The 12424-nt window shown below is 42.9% G+C and overlaps 1 protein-coding gene across 3 annotated transcripts in view; it reads right to left on the minus strand.

Annotated features, from left to right (window-relative positions):
- Nucleotides 1–12424, minus strand: part of LOC137310509 (guanine nucleotide-binding protein G(s) subunit alpha-like) — a 325567-nt gene that overhangs the window by 119793 nt on the left and 193350 nt on the right. The gene's annotated exons all lie outside the window — the stretch shown is intronic.

Below are 12424 nucleotides of genomic sequence, written 5' to 3' on the forward strand. Positions count from 1 at the left end.
AAATATTACAGGGGACAGACTTTCTAGTTTCAGAAAATGGACTATTACTTGGCAGAACGGGACAGTCCTGTCATATCACAGAATTGCTTTTCACCCTACTGGTGTTAAAGAACGGCAAAAGGGCAAGTTCACAGATCCCTGAAGGCAGCGGAACAGGTAGATAAGGTGGTAAAGAAGGCATATGGGATACTTGCCTTTATTAGCCGAGGCATAGAATATAAGAGCAAGGAGGTTATGATGGAGCTGTATAAAACACTGGTTAGGCCACAGCTGGAGTACTGTGTGCAGTTCTGGTCGCCACACTACAGGAAGGATGTGATCGCTTTGGAGAGGGTGCAGAGGAGATTCACCAGGATGTTACCAGGGCTGGAGCGCTTCAGCTATGAAGAGAGACTGGGAAGATTGGGTTTGTTTTCCTTGGAGCAGAGGAGGCTGAGGGGGGACATGATTGAGGTGTACAAAATTATGAGGGGCACAGATAGGATGGATACTAAGGAGCTTTTTCCCTTCGTTGAGGGTTCTATAACAAGGGGACATAGATTCAAGGTAAAAGGCGGGAGGTTTAGAGGGGATTTGAGAAAGAACTTTTTCACCCAGAGGGTGGTTGGAGTCTGGAACTCACTGCCTGAAAGGGTTGTGGAGGCAGGAACCCTCACAACATTCAAGAAGCATTTGGATGAGCACTTGAAATGCCATAGCATACAAGGCTACGGACCAAATGCTGGAATATGGGATTAGATTAGACAGGGCTTGATGGCCGGCGCGGACACGATGGGCCGAAGGGCCTCTATCCGTGCTGTATAACTCTATGACTCTATGGCATGGCTGCCACCAATGGCTGATGCCCTCTAGCGCCCCTGTTTCTCCATTAATTACCCTTAAGGAGCTTCGTTGGCAACTGTGGGAAAGGTTGCTGGAGCTAAAAGGCTGTGACATTTCTTTTTGAAACCGTTGCAAATTTAACATTCAGCAGTTGGGTAAAACAGCTTCAGTTTTAATACTGACACACAAAAAGAGAAAGTGAGAGGTTTGATTTTCTCCCCTCCTCTCCTGAAGACAGGAACAGTTTGGAGGGCGGGGGGTCCTCTGCTACCTGCCTGAGTGACCGTTCACTCGGCGAGTTCAGATAGCGAGCGTTGACAGACTTTCAACCCTCAGAGGCATCACGGCCTAGCCCAAAACCAGCTCACACACGCAGGAATCGCAGGACACTAGGAATGAAAACTGAAGCCAACTCTCCCCTTTATAAACCACAGGTGCTGAAGTTGCTTGTAGCACCTGTAACACCACCTCCCTGCAATCAGCTTACTCAGCACGAACTGCACCTGGGACATTCCTGGTAAGCATGGCTCAGTTACTCGGGAGCATGAGGCAAAAAATACCCTGCAAGTTACCAAGCCTAGTGAGAAATATAATGCAAAGTGAGTACTATTACAATCCTAAATATACATACGTAAGGGGAAAGAGTGGAGGAGAGAGAAGCAAAGAGAGAAAAAAGAGGAATGGGGAGAGACCAAGAAAGAGTGAGAGGAAAGGGAGGGGGAAAGGAGAGAGAGAGAGAGAGAGAGAGAACACACACACACACACTTCAGAGTCATTCATTTTAGACTGATGTCACACTATCCAGCAGCAAGCTATAGAGGAGCACTGAGAGCAGGGTTCCAGACCATCCTATGCCAGACAACAGGGAGCAGCTGTCCAGAGTTTGAGCTGTGGAAGAAGACACCACAAAAATAGTGTGGCTAATACATCCTTAATTGCAGAGAATTTTGATTTGTTAAAACAATTTTTGGCTCAATGTTCAAGTTACTAATGTTGTCACGTTCAAAGATGCTGCAAGTCTCAACCCCTTCTCATCAACTATGGCCCATGAGTTTAGCAACATTCGCCATTAGCAATTGGCTACAATCTAATGGGGTTAAGTTATTAAAACAAATAACCAGGAGATCCGTTTAATTTATGGTCATATTTTCAATCAAATTGTTCATCAGCACCCAGGTAAGAGCAGAAGAGTCATTAAAATGTTTTAAAAATTGTCACTGTGGCACCCAAAGGACTAAATTAATGACAGCACTCAGGAGTTTTCCCAATGTGCTGCTTTGTTTGTGTTGGTTATCATCTTCATTGCACGACAAACTCCAGGGAGCAAGCATCCCGAGCTGGGCACAGTTTCACACCAAGTTCTGGGACTGTGCTAATCACCGACCCCAACAGCTATTACCTCACTAATTAGTCAGAAATTTTGTTAGGGTATTGAATCAACATTCAAACTACAAACAGAAGAACCGTCACCATTAGCTTAACTCAAACACTGCCCTAAAAAGACTTTTTTTTTTCTATCCAGCATTGCTTCATCAAACTATGATTTACTAACCATTGGCATTAGAGGTATCATAAACGTGGTCCCATGTACGCAGAGGTTTTGCAACCAGATACTCACTGGACGTAATAGAGTCAGGTTGTGCTGTTGTTGACTCCCAGAAGATGCCAGAGTAAAAAGAATGAATCATCTCCCTGTGGGCTCACTGCTGTAACTATGTCATTCCAAGATCACAAAGAACACGTAATCACAAAGTGTGCTAAATTGAAATCTTCACTGTAGCTGAATGCCTTTTCCAAAACCATCTACAATGGAGATGTACGTTTTTTCTGGGTACCGTTCTTGCTGTGCTCAATGAATACGGATTTCCCCATTGCCCAATCTGTGCATGGACCTAAATTTCAACTTCATTAGACTTCCTCCACCTTTTGGCCCCTCTCCAACAAGCACAATTCACATCGAGGCACAATTCCAAGTGCCCGTTAATCCTGATACCTCATCCAAGTGGCCATTCTTCATGTGTGAGCTTTGATAGAGAATGCCTTCAGTTGTCTAGGCCCTAAGCTCTGGAATTCCCTCCTTAAACCTCTCCACCTCTCTCTCCTCCTTTAAGGTGCTCCTTTACACCTACCTCTTTGACCAAGCTTTTGGTCACCTGTCTTAATATCTCCTTATGCGGCTCACTGTCAAATTTTGTTTGATAACGCTCCTGTGAAGCGCCTCGGGACATTTTACTGCATTGAAGGTAATGTGGAAATTCAAGTTGTTGTTGTTTGTCGACAGGCTACTTAACTGTGTGGAGAATCAGTGCCAAACTCGATCATCTCTTCACGTGGACTTTCCAGTGAGAGCGAGCGGGGACTCTAACTGATTTTCCCCTCTGCGATTCCAGCTAACTCAACAGAATGGGGACCAAACTTTTGACCTACCTAGTCTGCACGTCTGAATTATACACTGGGAATTGGATTTGGCTACTAAGACATTAGGGAAGCTTTATTTAAAAGGCATTATCTTGCCATATTCAAGTCACAAATCGGAATTAACATTTTGTCCACTGGTTTCCCATCAGGTTTCAATGATCCAGGAGTTTTACAGGTTTGTGTGGGTCTGGCAATAGTCAAACACACTGCATAACAATGAAATATTTCTGAACAATAATAATACCACTACAAGGAGCTGCAAGACCAGAATAATGATTCCTGACTACCAGACCAGAGTTTGAACTCCATAGTTGAAATATTTTCAGCTGAGTAAGTCGTCAATTTAGTCCCCTCTTCTCCTAGATGCACCAATGCTTTCTGGGGTATGGTTCTGCAGAAACTGGCAAGACCTAGGCACCGAGAGTTGACGAGCTTTTCAACATTGGGGATATCACAGCTGAGCCCAATCTTGTCTTCGCCTAACATCCACACTTACCAGCTGGGACCAATAGATAGCGATCAGGAATAGAGACCATGACCGATATTCGCCCCTCCCTTCCTAATCTAAGAACGCTGAAGCCAAGAACAGCTGTCCTGTTTGAGATCAGCTAATTCAGCACAGAAGGGGAACTGAATCTGGGACCTTTTAGTGCTAAGCTGGGGGAGGTTTTATTCCACCAGGCCAAACATGTTGAGAGAGAGAAGTTTCTAAGACTCAACTGTATTGTTATGTTAAACTTGTACAGAACCTTGGTTAGGCCACACTTGGGAGTATTGTGCACAGTTCTGGTCTCCATATTATAAAAAGGACATAGAGGCACTGGAGAAGGTGCAAAAAAGATTTACATGGATGATAGCAGAACTGAAAGATTATACCTATCAGAGAAGACTGAAAAACACTGGGGCTCTTTTCTCTAGAAAACAGCAGGCTGAGGGGTGACCTGGTAGAGGTCTTTAAGATAATGAAAGACCTCTATCAGGTCTCCACGTGGAGAAAATGTTTCCACTTGTGGGGGAGACCAGAACTAATTATAAGACCATCACTAATAAATTCAATAGGGAATTCAGGAGAAACTTTTTCACCCAAAGAGTGGTTAGAATGTGGAACTCACTACCACAATGAGTAGTTGAGGCAAATAGCATAGATGCATTTAAAGGGAAGCTAGATAAACACATGAGGGAGAAAGGAATAGAACGTGATGCTGATAGGGTTAGATGAAGAGGGGTGGGAGGAGGCTCGTGTGGAGCATAAACACCGGCATGGACCAGTTGGGCCGAATGGCCTGTTTCTGTGCTCTACATTCTATGTAACTGTACCTACAGGTGTGAGAAAAGCTGTCTGTGGGAACAGAAGATGTTCCTTGCCCCGGATCTGATGAAGTAACCCCACTGATTGCTCACCAAAACTACTGGACTGACAAAATCTGCAGAGATGCACGTGCTGGATCACTGCCATGGGAAAAAGAGAGCTTTTTTTTTCTAGAGGACTGAGGAATAAAGAGATGTGTTTATTTTTTAAATGTGGAACTAGTGTTCAGTGCATTGTACACTAATGGTGTTAATGGTCATCAAAATTTGTGGAACTGGAAATGAAGAACTGAGTTATTCAAAGTGCTCGGTAGTGCTTATGGTTTCATTGGTCGAAGGGAGTTGACTCAACTAAAAATTAACCTCTGGTTTTCCAGGTACTTCATGTTGTGAATTTTAATCACAAATGGCACTGGGCTAACTGACATCACAAATGTGCATGCTGCCTTTTACCCTAGAATACTGCATGTAGTCTCAGGCACTTTTATTGCTGTATCTGAATAATCTACTAATGTCAAGTTAAATGAACCAGATCTCACTCAAACATCATTTTCTAGCCAATACTTATATTAGTTGCCCAGCTATAACAGACTGAAGACCAAATATGGTTTGTTTGATTTGAACTACAATTGCAACAATATCCGCAGTACATGTGGACATTCTGCACTGTACCAACAGTGACCAGAGAATGTGTATGGGCATTACCGCATTGTACCAACAGTGACCAGAGAATGTGTATGGGCATTACCGCATTGTACCAACACTGACCAGAGAATGTGTAAGGGCATTACTGCACTGTACCAACACTGACCAGAGAATGTGTATGGGCATTACCGCACTGTACCAACACTGACCACAGGATGTGTAAGGGCATTACTGCACTGTACCAACACTGACCAGAGAATGTGTATGGGCATTACTGCACTGTACCAACAGTGACCAGAGAATGTGTATGGGCATTACTGCACTGTACCAACAGTGAGCAGAGAATGTGTAAGGGCATTACTGCACTGTGCCAACAGTGACCAGAGAATGTGTAAGGGCATTACTGCACTGTGCCAACAGTGACCAGAGAATGTGTATGGGCATTACTGCACTGTGCCAACAGTGAGCAGAGAATGTGTAAGGGCATTACTGCACTGTACCAACAGTGAGCAGAGAATGTGTAAGGGCATTACTGCACTGTACCAACAGTGAGCAGAGAACAGTGTGTGTGGACATTCTGCCCTGTACCAACAGTGAATATGGATAATCTGCACTGTACCAACAGTGACCAGAGAACAGTGTAGATGGATATTCTGCACTGCACTAACAGTGACCAGAGAATGTGTTATGAGCATTACCGCCACTTAGAATCATATGCCACTGAAGAAGGCCATTCGGCCCATTGCGCCTGTGCTGGCTCTTTGAAAGAGCCATCTAATTAGTCTCACACCCCTGCTCTTTCCACATAGCCCTGCAAATTTTTCCTTTTCAAGTATTTATCCATTGCCCTATTGAAAGTTACTATTGAATCTGCTTCTACCACCCTTTCAGGCAATGCATTCCAGATCATTGCAATCCGCTGTGTAAAAATATCTCTCCTCATGTCACCTCTGGTTCTTTTAACAATTATCTTAAATCTGTGTACTCTGGTTAACGACTGTTTTGCCACTGGAAACAGTTTCTGCTTATTTACTCTTATCAAAACCATTCATAATTTTGAACACGTCTATTAGATCTCCCCTTAAGCTTCTCTGCTCCTAGGATTCATAGAATCATAGAAAGGTTACAGCACGGAAGGAGGCCATTCGGCCCATCGAGTCCACGCTGGCTCTATGCAAGAGCAATCCAACCAGTCCCACTCCCCCGCCCTATCCCCGTAGCCCTGCAATTTTCTTTATTTTCAAGTACTTATCCAGTTCCATTTTGAAGGCCATGATTGAATCTGCCTCCACCACCCCCTCGGGCAGTGCATTCCAGATCCTAACCACTCGCTGTGTAAAAAAGTTTTTCCTCATGTCACCTTTGATTCTTTTGCCAATCACCTTAAATCTATGTCCTCTGGTTCTTGACCCTTCCGCCAATGGGGACAGTTTCTCTCTATCTACTCTGTCTAGACCCTTCATGATTTTGAACACCTCTATCAAATCTCCTCACAACTGTCTCTGTTCCGAGGAGAACCACCCCAGCTTCTCCAGACTATCAACGTAACTAAAGTCCCTCATCCCTGGAATCATTCTAGTAAATCTCTTCTGCATCCTTTCTAAGGCCTTCACTTCTTTCCTGAAGTGCGCTGTCCAGAACTGGACACAATACTCCAATTGTTGGCTGAACAAGTGAACCATGTAGCATATACCGAACCATATAGAACATGACAGGCTGTTTCACCTTGTCCAGAACAGTAGAACCAGAGGACACGGCCTGCACTTGAAGGGGGTAAATTCAAAATTAATCTGTGGGAACAATGGCCCCAATATTTAAGGGGAGGGTGCGGGAAAGCAAGAGATCAGGGCTTGTTGGGGGGGGGAAAGAGAGATAATCTCGGATGGGAGGGAGCGAGAGAGAGATCAGTGTTGGGGGGCGGTTCCGTGATCGTAGCAGGGGGAAGAGAGAGGCCACAATCAGCAGGGGGGAGGCCGAAGGCTTCCTTGAGGAGCCGGGGGGAGCACTCCTGCTCCTCCTAGAACAATCACAGCTTCTCTCATCTCTCCACATAGCTGAAGTCCCTCAGCCCTGGTACCATTTTAGTAAATCTCCTCTGCGCCTCCTCCAAGGCCTTGATATCCTCCCTATAGTGTGGTGTCCAGATTTGGACACAATACTCCAGCTGAGGCCTAACCAGTGATCTATAAAGGTTTAGCATAACTTCCTTGCTTTTGTACTCTATGCCTCTATTAATAAAGCCCAGGATCCCATATGCTTTTTTAACAGCCGTATCAATTTGTCCCCACTTCAAAGATTTGTGTATGTGCACCCCCAAGTCTCAGTTCCTGCACCCCCTTTAAAATTGTACCATTTAGTTTATTTTGCCCCTCCTCATTCTTCCTTCCAAAATGCATCACTTTATACTTCTCTGATTTCACCTGCCATGTGTCTGCTCATTTCACCAGTCTAGGTCCACCTGAATTCTGCTACTATCCCTCCTCATTGTTTCCTACATTTCTGAGTTTTGTGTCATTTGCAATCTTTGAAATGATGCCTTTATACCCAAGTCCAGGTTATTAATATATATCAAAAAGAGCAGTGGTTCTAATACCAAACCTTGGGGGACACCACTGTATACTTCCCTGCAGTCTAAAAAACAACCGTTCACCACTGCTCTCTGCTTTCTGTCTCTTAGCCAATTTCGTACCCACACTGCCCCTTTAATCCCATGGGCTTTAATTTTGCTAACACGTCTATTTTTTATGGTACTTTATCAAACGACTTTTGAAAGTCCATATACACATCAACCCCACCACCCTCATCAACCCTCTCTGTTACTTTATCAAAGATCTCAATCAAGTTGGTCAGTCACGATTTGCCTTTAAAAAATCTGTGCTGACAGTCCTTTATTAACCTACGGTTTTCCAAGTGACAATTAAATTTGTCCCAGATCATGGTTTCTAAATGTTTCCCCACCACCGACGTTAGTCTGACTGGCTTCTAGTTACCGGGTTTATCCTTCGCCCCTTTTTTGAACAGGGGCATAACATTTGCAATCCTCTAGTCCTCTGGCACCACTCCCCATATCTAAGGAGGATTGAAAGATTGTGGCCAGAGCCTCCATTATCTTCACCCTTACTTCCCTTACAGCAACTTAGGACGCATCCCATTCGGACCAGGACACTTTTCTACTTATAGGAACATAGGAACAGGAGTAGGCCATTCAGCCCCTTGTGCCTGCTCCGCCATTTGATAAGATCATGGCTGATCTGTGATCTAGCTCCATATACCTGCCTTTGGCCCATATCCCTTAATATCTTTGATTGCCAAAAAGCTATCTATCTCAGATTTAAATTTAGCAATTGAGCTAGTATCAATTGCCGTTTGCGGAAGAGAGTTCCAAACTTCTACCACCCTTTGTGTGTAGAAATGTTTTCTAATCTCGCTCCTGAAAGGTCTGGCTCTAATTTTTACACTGTGCCCCCTACTCCTAAAATCCCCAACCAGCGGAAATAGTTTCTCTCTATCCACCCTATCTGTTCCCCTTAATATCTTATAAACTTCGATCAGATCACCCCTTAACCTTCGAAACTCGAGAATACAACCCCAATTTGTGTAATCTCTCCTCGTAACTTAACCCTTGAAGTCCGGGTATCATTCTAGTAAACCTACACTGCACTCCCTCCAAGGCCAATATGTCCTTCCGAAGGTGCGGTGCCCAGAACTGCTCACAGTACTCCAGGTGCAATCTAACCAGGGTTTTGTATAGCTGCAGCATAACTTCAGCCCCCTTGTACTCTAGTCCTCTAGATATAAAGGCTAACATTCCATTTGCCTTCTTGATTATTTTCTGCACCTGTTCATTACACTTCAATGATCTATGTACCTGAACCCCTAAGTCCCTTTGGACATCCACTGTTTTTAACTTTTTACCATTTAGAAAGTACCCTGTTCTATCCTTTTTTGATCCAAAGTGGATGACCTCACATTTGTCTACAATGAATTCCATTTGCCACAGTTTTGCCCATTCACCTAATCTATCAATATCGCTTTGTAATTTTATGTTTTCATCTACACTGCTTACAATGCCACCAATCTTTGTGTCATCTGCAAACTTAGATATGAGACTTTCTATGCCTACATCTAAGTCGTTAATAAATATTGTGAATAATTGAGGCCCCAAGACAGATCCCTGCGGGACTTCACTGGTCACATCCTGCCAGTGAGTACCTTCCCATTATCCCTACTCTCTGTCGCCTTTCGCTCAGCCAACTTCCTAACCAAGTCCGTACTTTTCCCTCGATTCCATCTTAGCTAACAGTCTCTTATGTGGGACCTTATACTTTGAGCACTGCCAACCTTTTAAGTACCTCCTCTTTATCTATTTTTATCCTATCCAATTTCTTTACCCCTCCTCTTTACTATGACATTGGCAGCATCCTCTTCTTTTGTGAAGACAGGTACAAAGTACCTCAACCATGCCCTCTGCCTCCACACGATTTCATTTTTGGTCCTTAAATTGGCCCCACCTTCCCTCTGACTATCCTTTTACTCTTTATATGTTAATAAAATATATAAAACTTCTGTTCAATTTGTATCTCAATAATTTGGAAAGAGGCCTAGAGGGACAGGCGTTGAAATTTGCAGATTATAACAAAGTAGGAGGCATAGTTAATTCTTTAGAAGACCAAAGGAAGCTGCAAAAGGATATTCATCAGATGGGGGAAATGCATTAAAATGTGGCAAATGGAATTCAATGCCATTAATTGTGAGGTGATATATTTTGGTAAAAATGTAGCAGTAATTATACTTATATTATAATGGAAGTAGGCTTGGTGCTGTGGAAGAGCAGAGGGATTTGTGGGTACAGCTTCACAGGACATTAAAGGGAGCACCTGAGGTTAACAAGTCCATTAAAAAAAAGCTAATGGAATTCTAGATTTTATCACAAGACATATAGAATATAAAAACCAAGAAGCAATGATGAGCCTATATAAAATCTTAAGACTGCAGTTAGATTACAGCGTGCAGTCTTGGGTTCCACACCACAGGTAAGAAAGATATTTAGGCTTTAGAGAGGATACAACACAGATTCACTAGGATGCTGCCTGCTATGAGGAAATACAAATATGAGGAAAGACTTGAAAAATGTTGTCTTTTCTCATTGGAACGACGCAGATAATGGGGGCGATATAATAGAAGGGTTTAAAATTATGGAATAACCGGGCAGAGTAAATCTAAGTAGACTTTTTATAGTAGTCCAGGGATCCAAAATAAGGGGCCATAGATACAAGGAATTTAGAACAGAGAGCAAGAGAAAATTCTTTACACAGAGAATTGAGTGGCTGCGGAATTCAGTTCCAGGGTTCATGGTTGAGGCAGAAACTATATCGGCATCCAAGATTAGATTGGACAGGTAGATGAAGGAAAAGAGTTTGACGGGATATGGGAACAGGGTGAGTAAATATATACACACACACCAACACATACTCACATACATACTATATATACATTTTTGAAAAAGCGAATTTAAGTACATAAATTAGCTATCCATAACACAGGCCACCCTTCTGTATAGCATAAACAACCCCAATTAAGAGTGCCAATGATGTATTTATGCAACCCTGGGGCACTTAGTAATCTTTTATGTCCAATAACAACATGCTTGAGGTTCACACACACAAACCAACTGCAGAGCTATTCTGTGGGGGAAGATTTTCTCTGTGCATTATGTACAACAAAATCATAAACCTGTTCTTCATACAGTTTCGTTACACACAGTGCACATAGGTTCCTTCTATCTCCTGCTCGCACCTTCCTCTATCAGGGTTAGCAGGCTGTATACTGAGGCCATGAGGCACCAAGAGCAGAATGCCTGGAAGGGCAGGTAAGGAGAGAGTAGGCCAAAGGAGACCCCAGGACTATACTACGAATAACACTGGACTAAAGCATGTAGTCGAGTTGTTAAAAGGCTGTACTTTGACAATGCAAGCTTGAAATTTCCACTTATCAGAAGACAACACAGCGAGAAGTGTGCCATAAAATTCTACTAGATTTTATCTGTATTTTAATCTCAATCTGGTATCACATGAAGTATCAAAGAAATACATGACAGAAAACCTTAATTTATTACAAACTTAAAAATAAACTCTTTAGTCTTTCAGAGATTAAAAAATTATAGTAACTGAAGTGGATTTTATTAATTAGTTAAATCCCAAAATATTAAACCCATTTAGAAATCATTGGTCAAAAATGCACTTTTATTTTCATGCTGTTTCATCTGCAAGATCTTTTTTTTTGCTTTTTAAGGGTTTGTAAACATGAAGCTGAATTTTCTTATCTCAAAATCTAGTCATCTCTTATTTGAAATTCTGCAGCTGTAAAAAAAAACCAAGTTGTTCTATTAGGAGAAGTGAAACAACTACTGAAATGTTTCTGATAAGTGTCAGCTTAGTCGGTAACACTCTCGCCTCTGAGTCAGAAGGTCGTGGGTTAGATCATAGAATATTATAGAAAGTTACAGCACAGGAGGCCATTCGGCCCATCGTGTCCGTGCCGGCCGAGGAAGAGTTATCCAGCTTAATCCCACTTTCCAGCACTTGGTCCGTAGCCTTGTAGGTTACTGCACTTCAGGTACACATCCAAGTACTTTTTAAATGAGTTGAGGGTTTCTGCCTCTATCACCCTTTCAGGCAGTGAGTTCCAGACCCCCACCACCCTCTGGGTGAAAAAAAATTCTCCTCAACTCCCCTCTAATTCTTCTACCAATTATTTTAAATCTATGTCCCCTGGTCACTGACCCCTCTGCTAAGGGAAATAGGTCCTCCCTATCCACTCTATCTAGTCCAGTCATAATTTTATATACCTCAATTAAATCTTCCCTCAGCCTCCTTTATTCCAAAGAAAACAACCCCAGCCTATCCAATCTTTTCTCATAGCTAAAATTCTCCAGCCCTGGCAACATCCTCGTAAATCTCCTCTGTACCCTCTCTAGTGCAATCACATCTTTCCTGTAATGTGATGACCAGAACTGTACACAGTACTCAAGCTGTGACCTAACCAATGTTTTATACAGTTCTAGCATAATCTCCCTGCTCTTATATTCTATGCCATGGCTATTAAAGGAATGTATCCCGTATGCCTTAACCACCTTATCTACCTGTCCTGCTACCTTCAGGGATCTGCGGACATGCACTCCAAAGTCCCTTTGTTCCTCTACACCTCTCAGTATCCTCCCATTTACTGTGTA

Source organism: Heptranchias perlo, chromosome 3, assembly GCF_035084215.1.
Source record: "Heptranchias perlo isolate sHepPer1 chromosome 3, sHepPer1.hap1, whole genome shotgun sequence".
NCBI classification, from domain to species: domain Eukaryota; kingdom Metazoa; phylum Chordata; class Chondrichthyes; order Hexanchiformes; family Hexanchidae; genus Heptranchias; species Heptranchias perlo.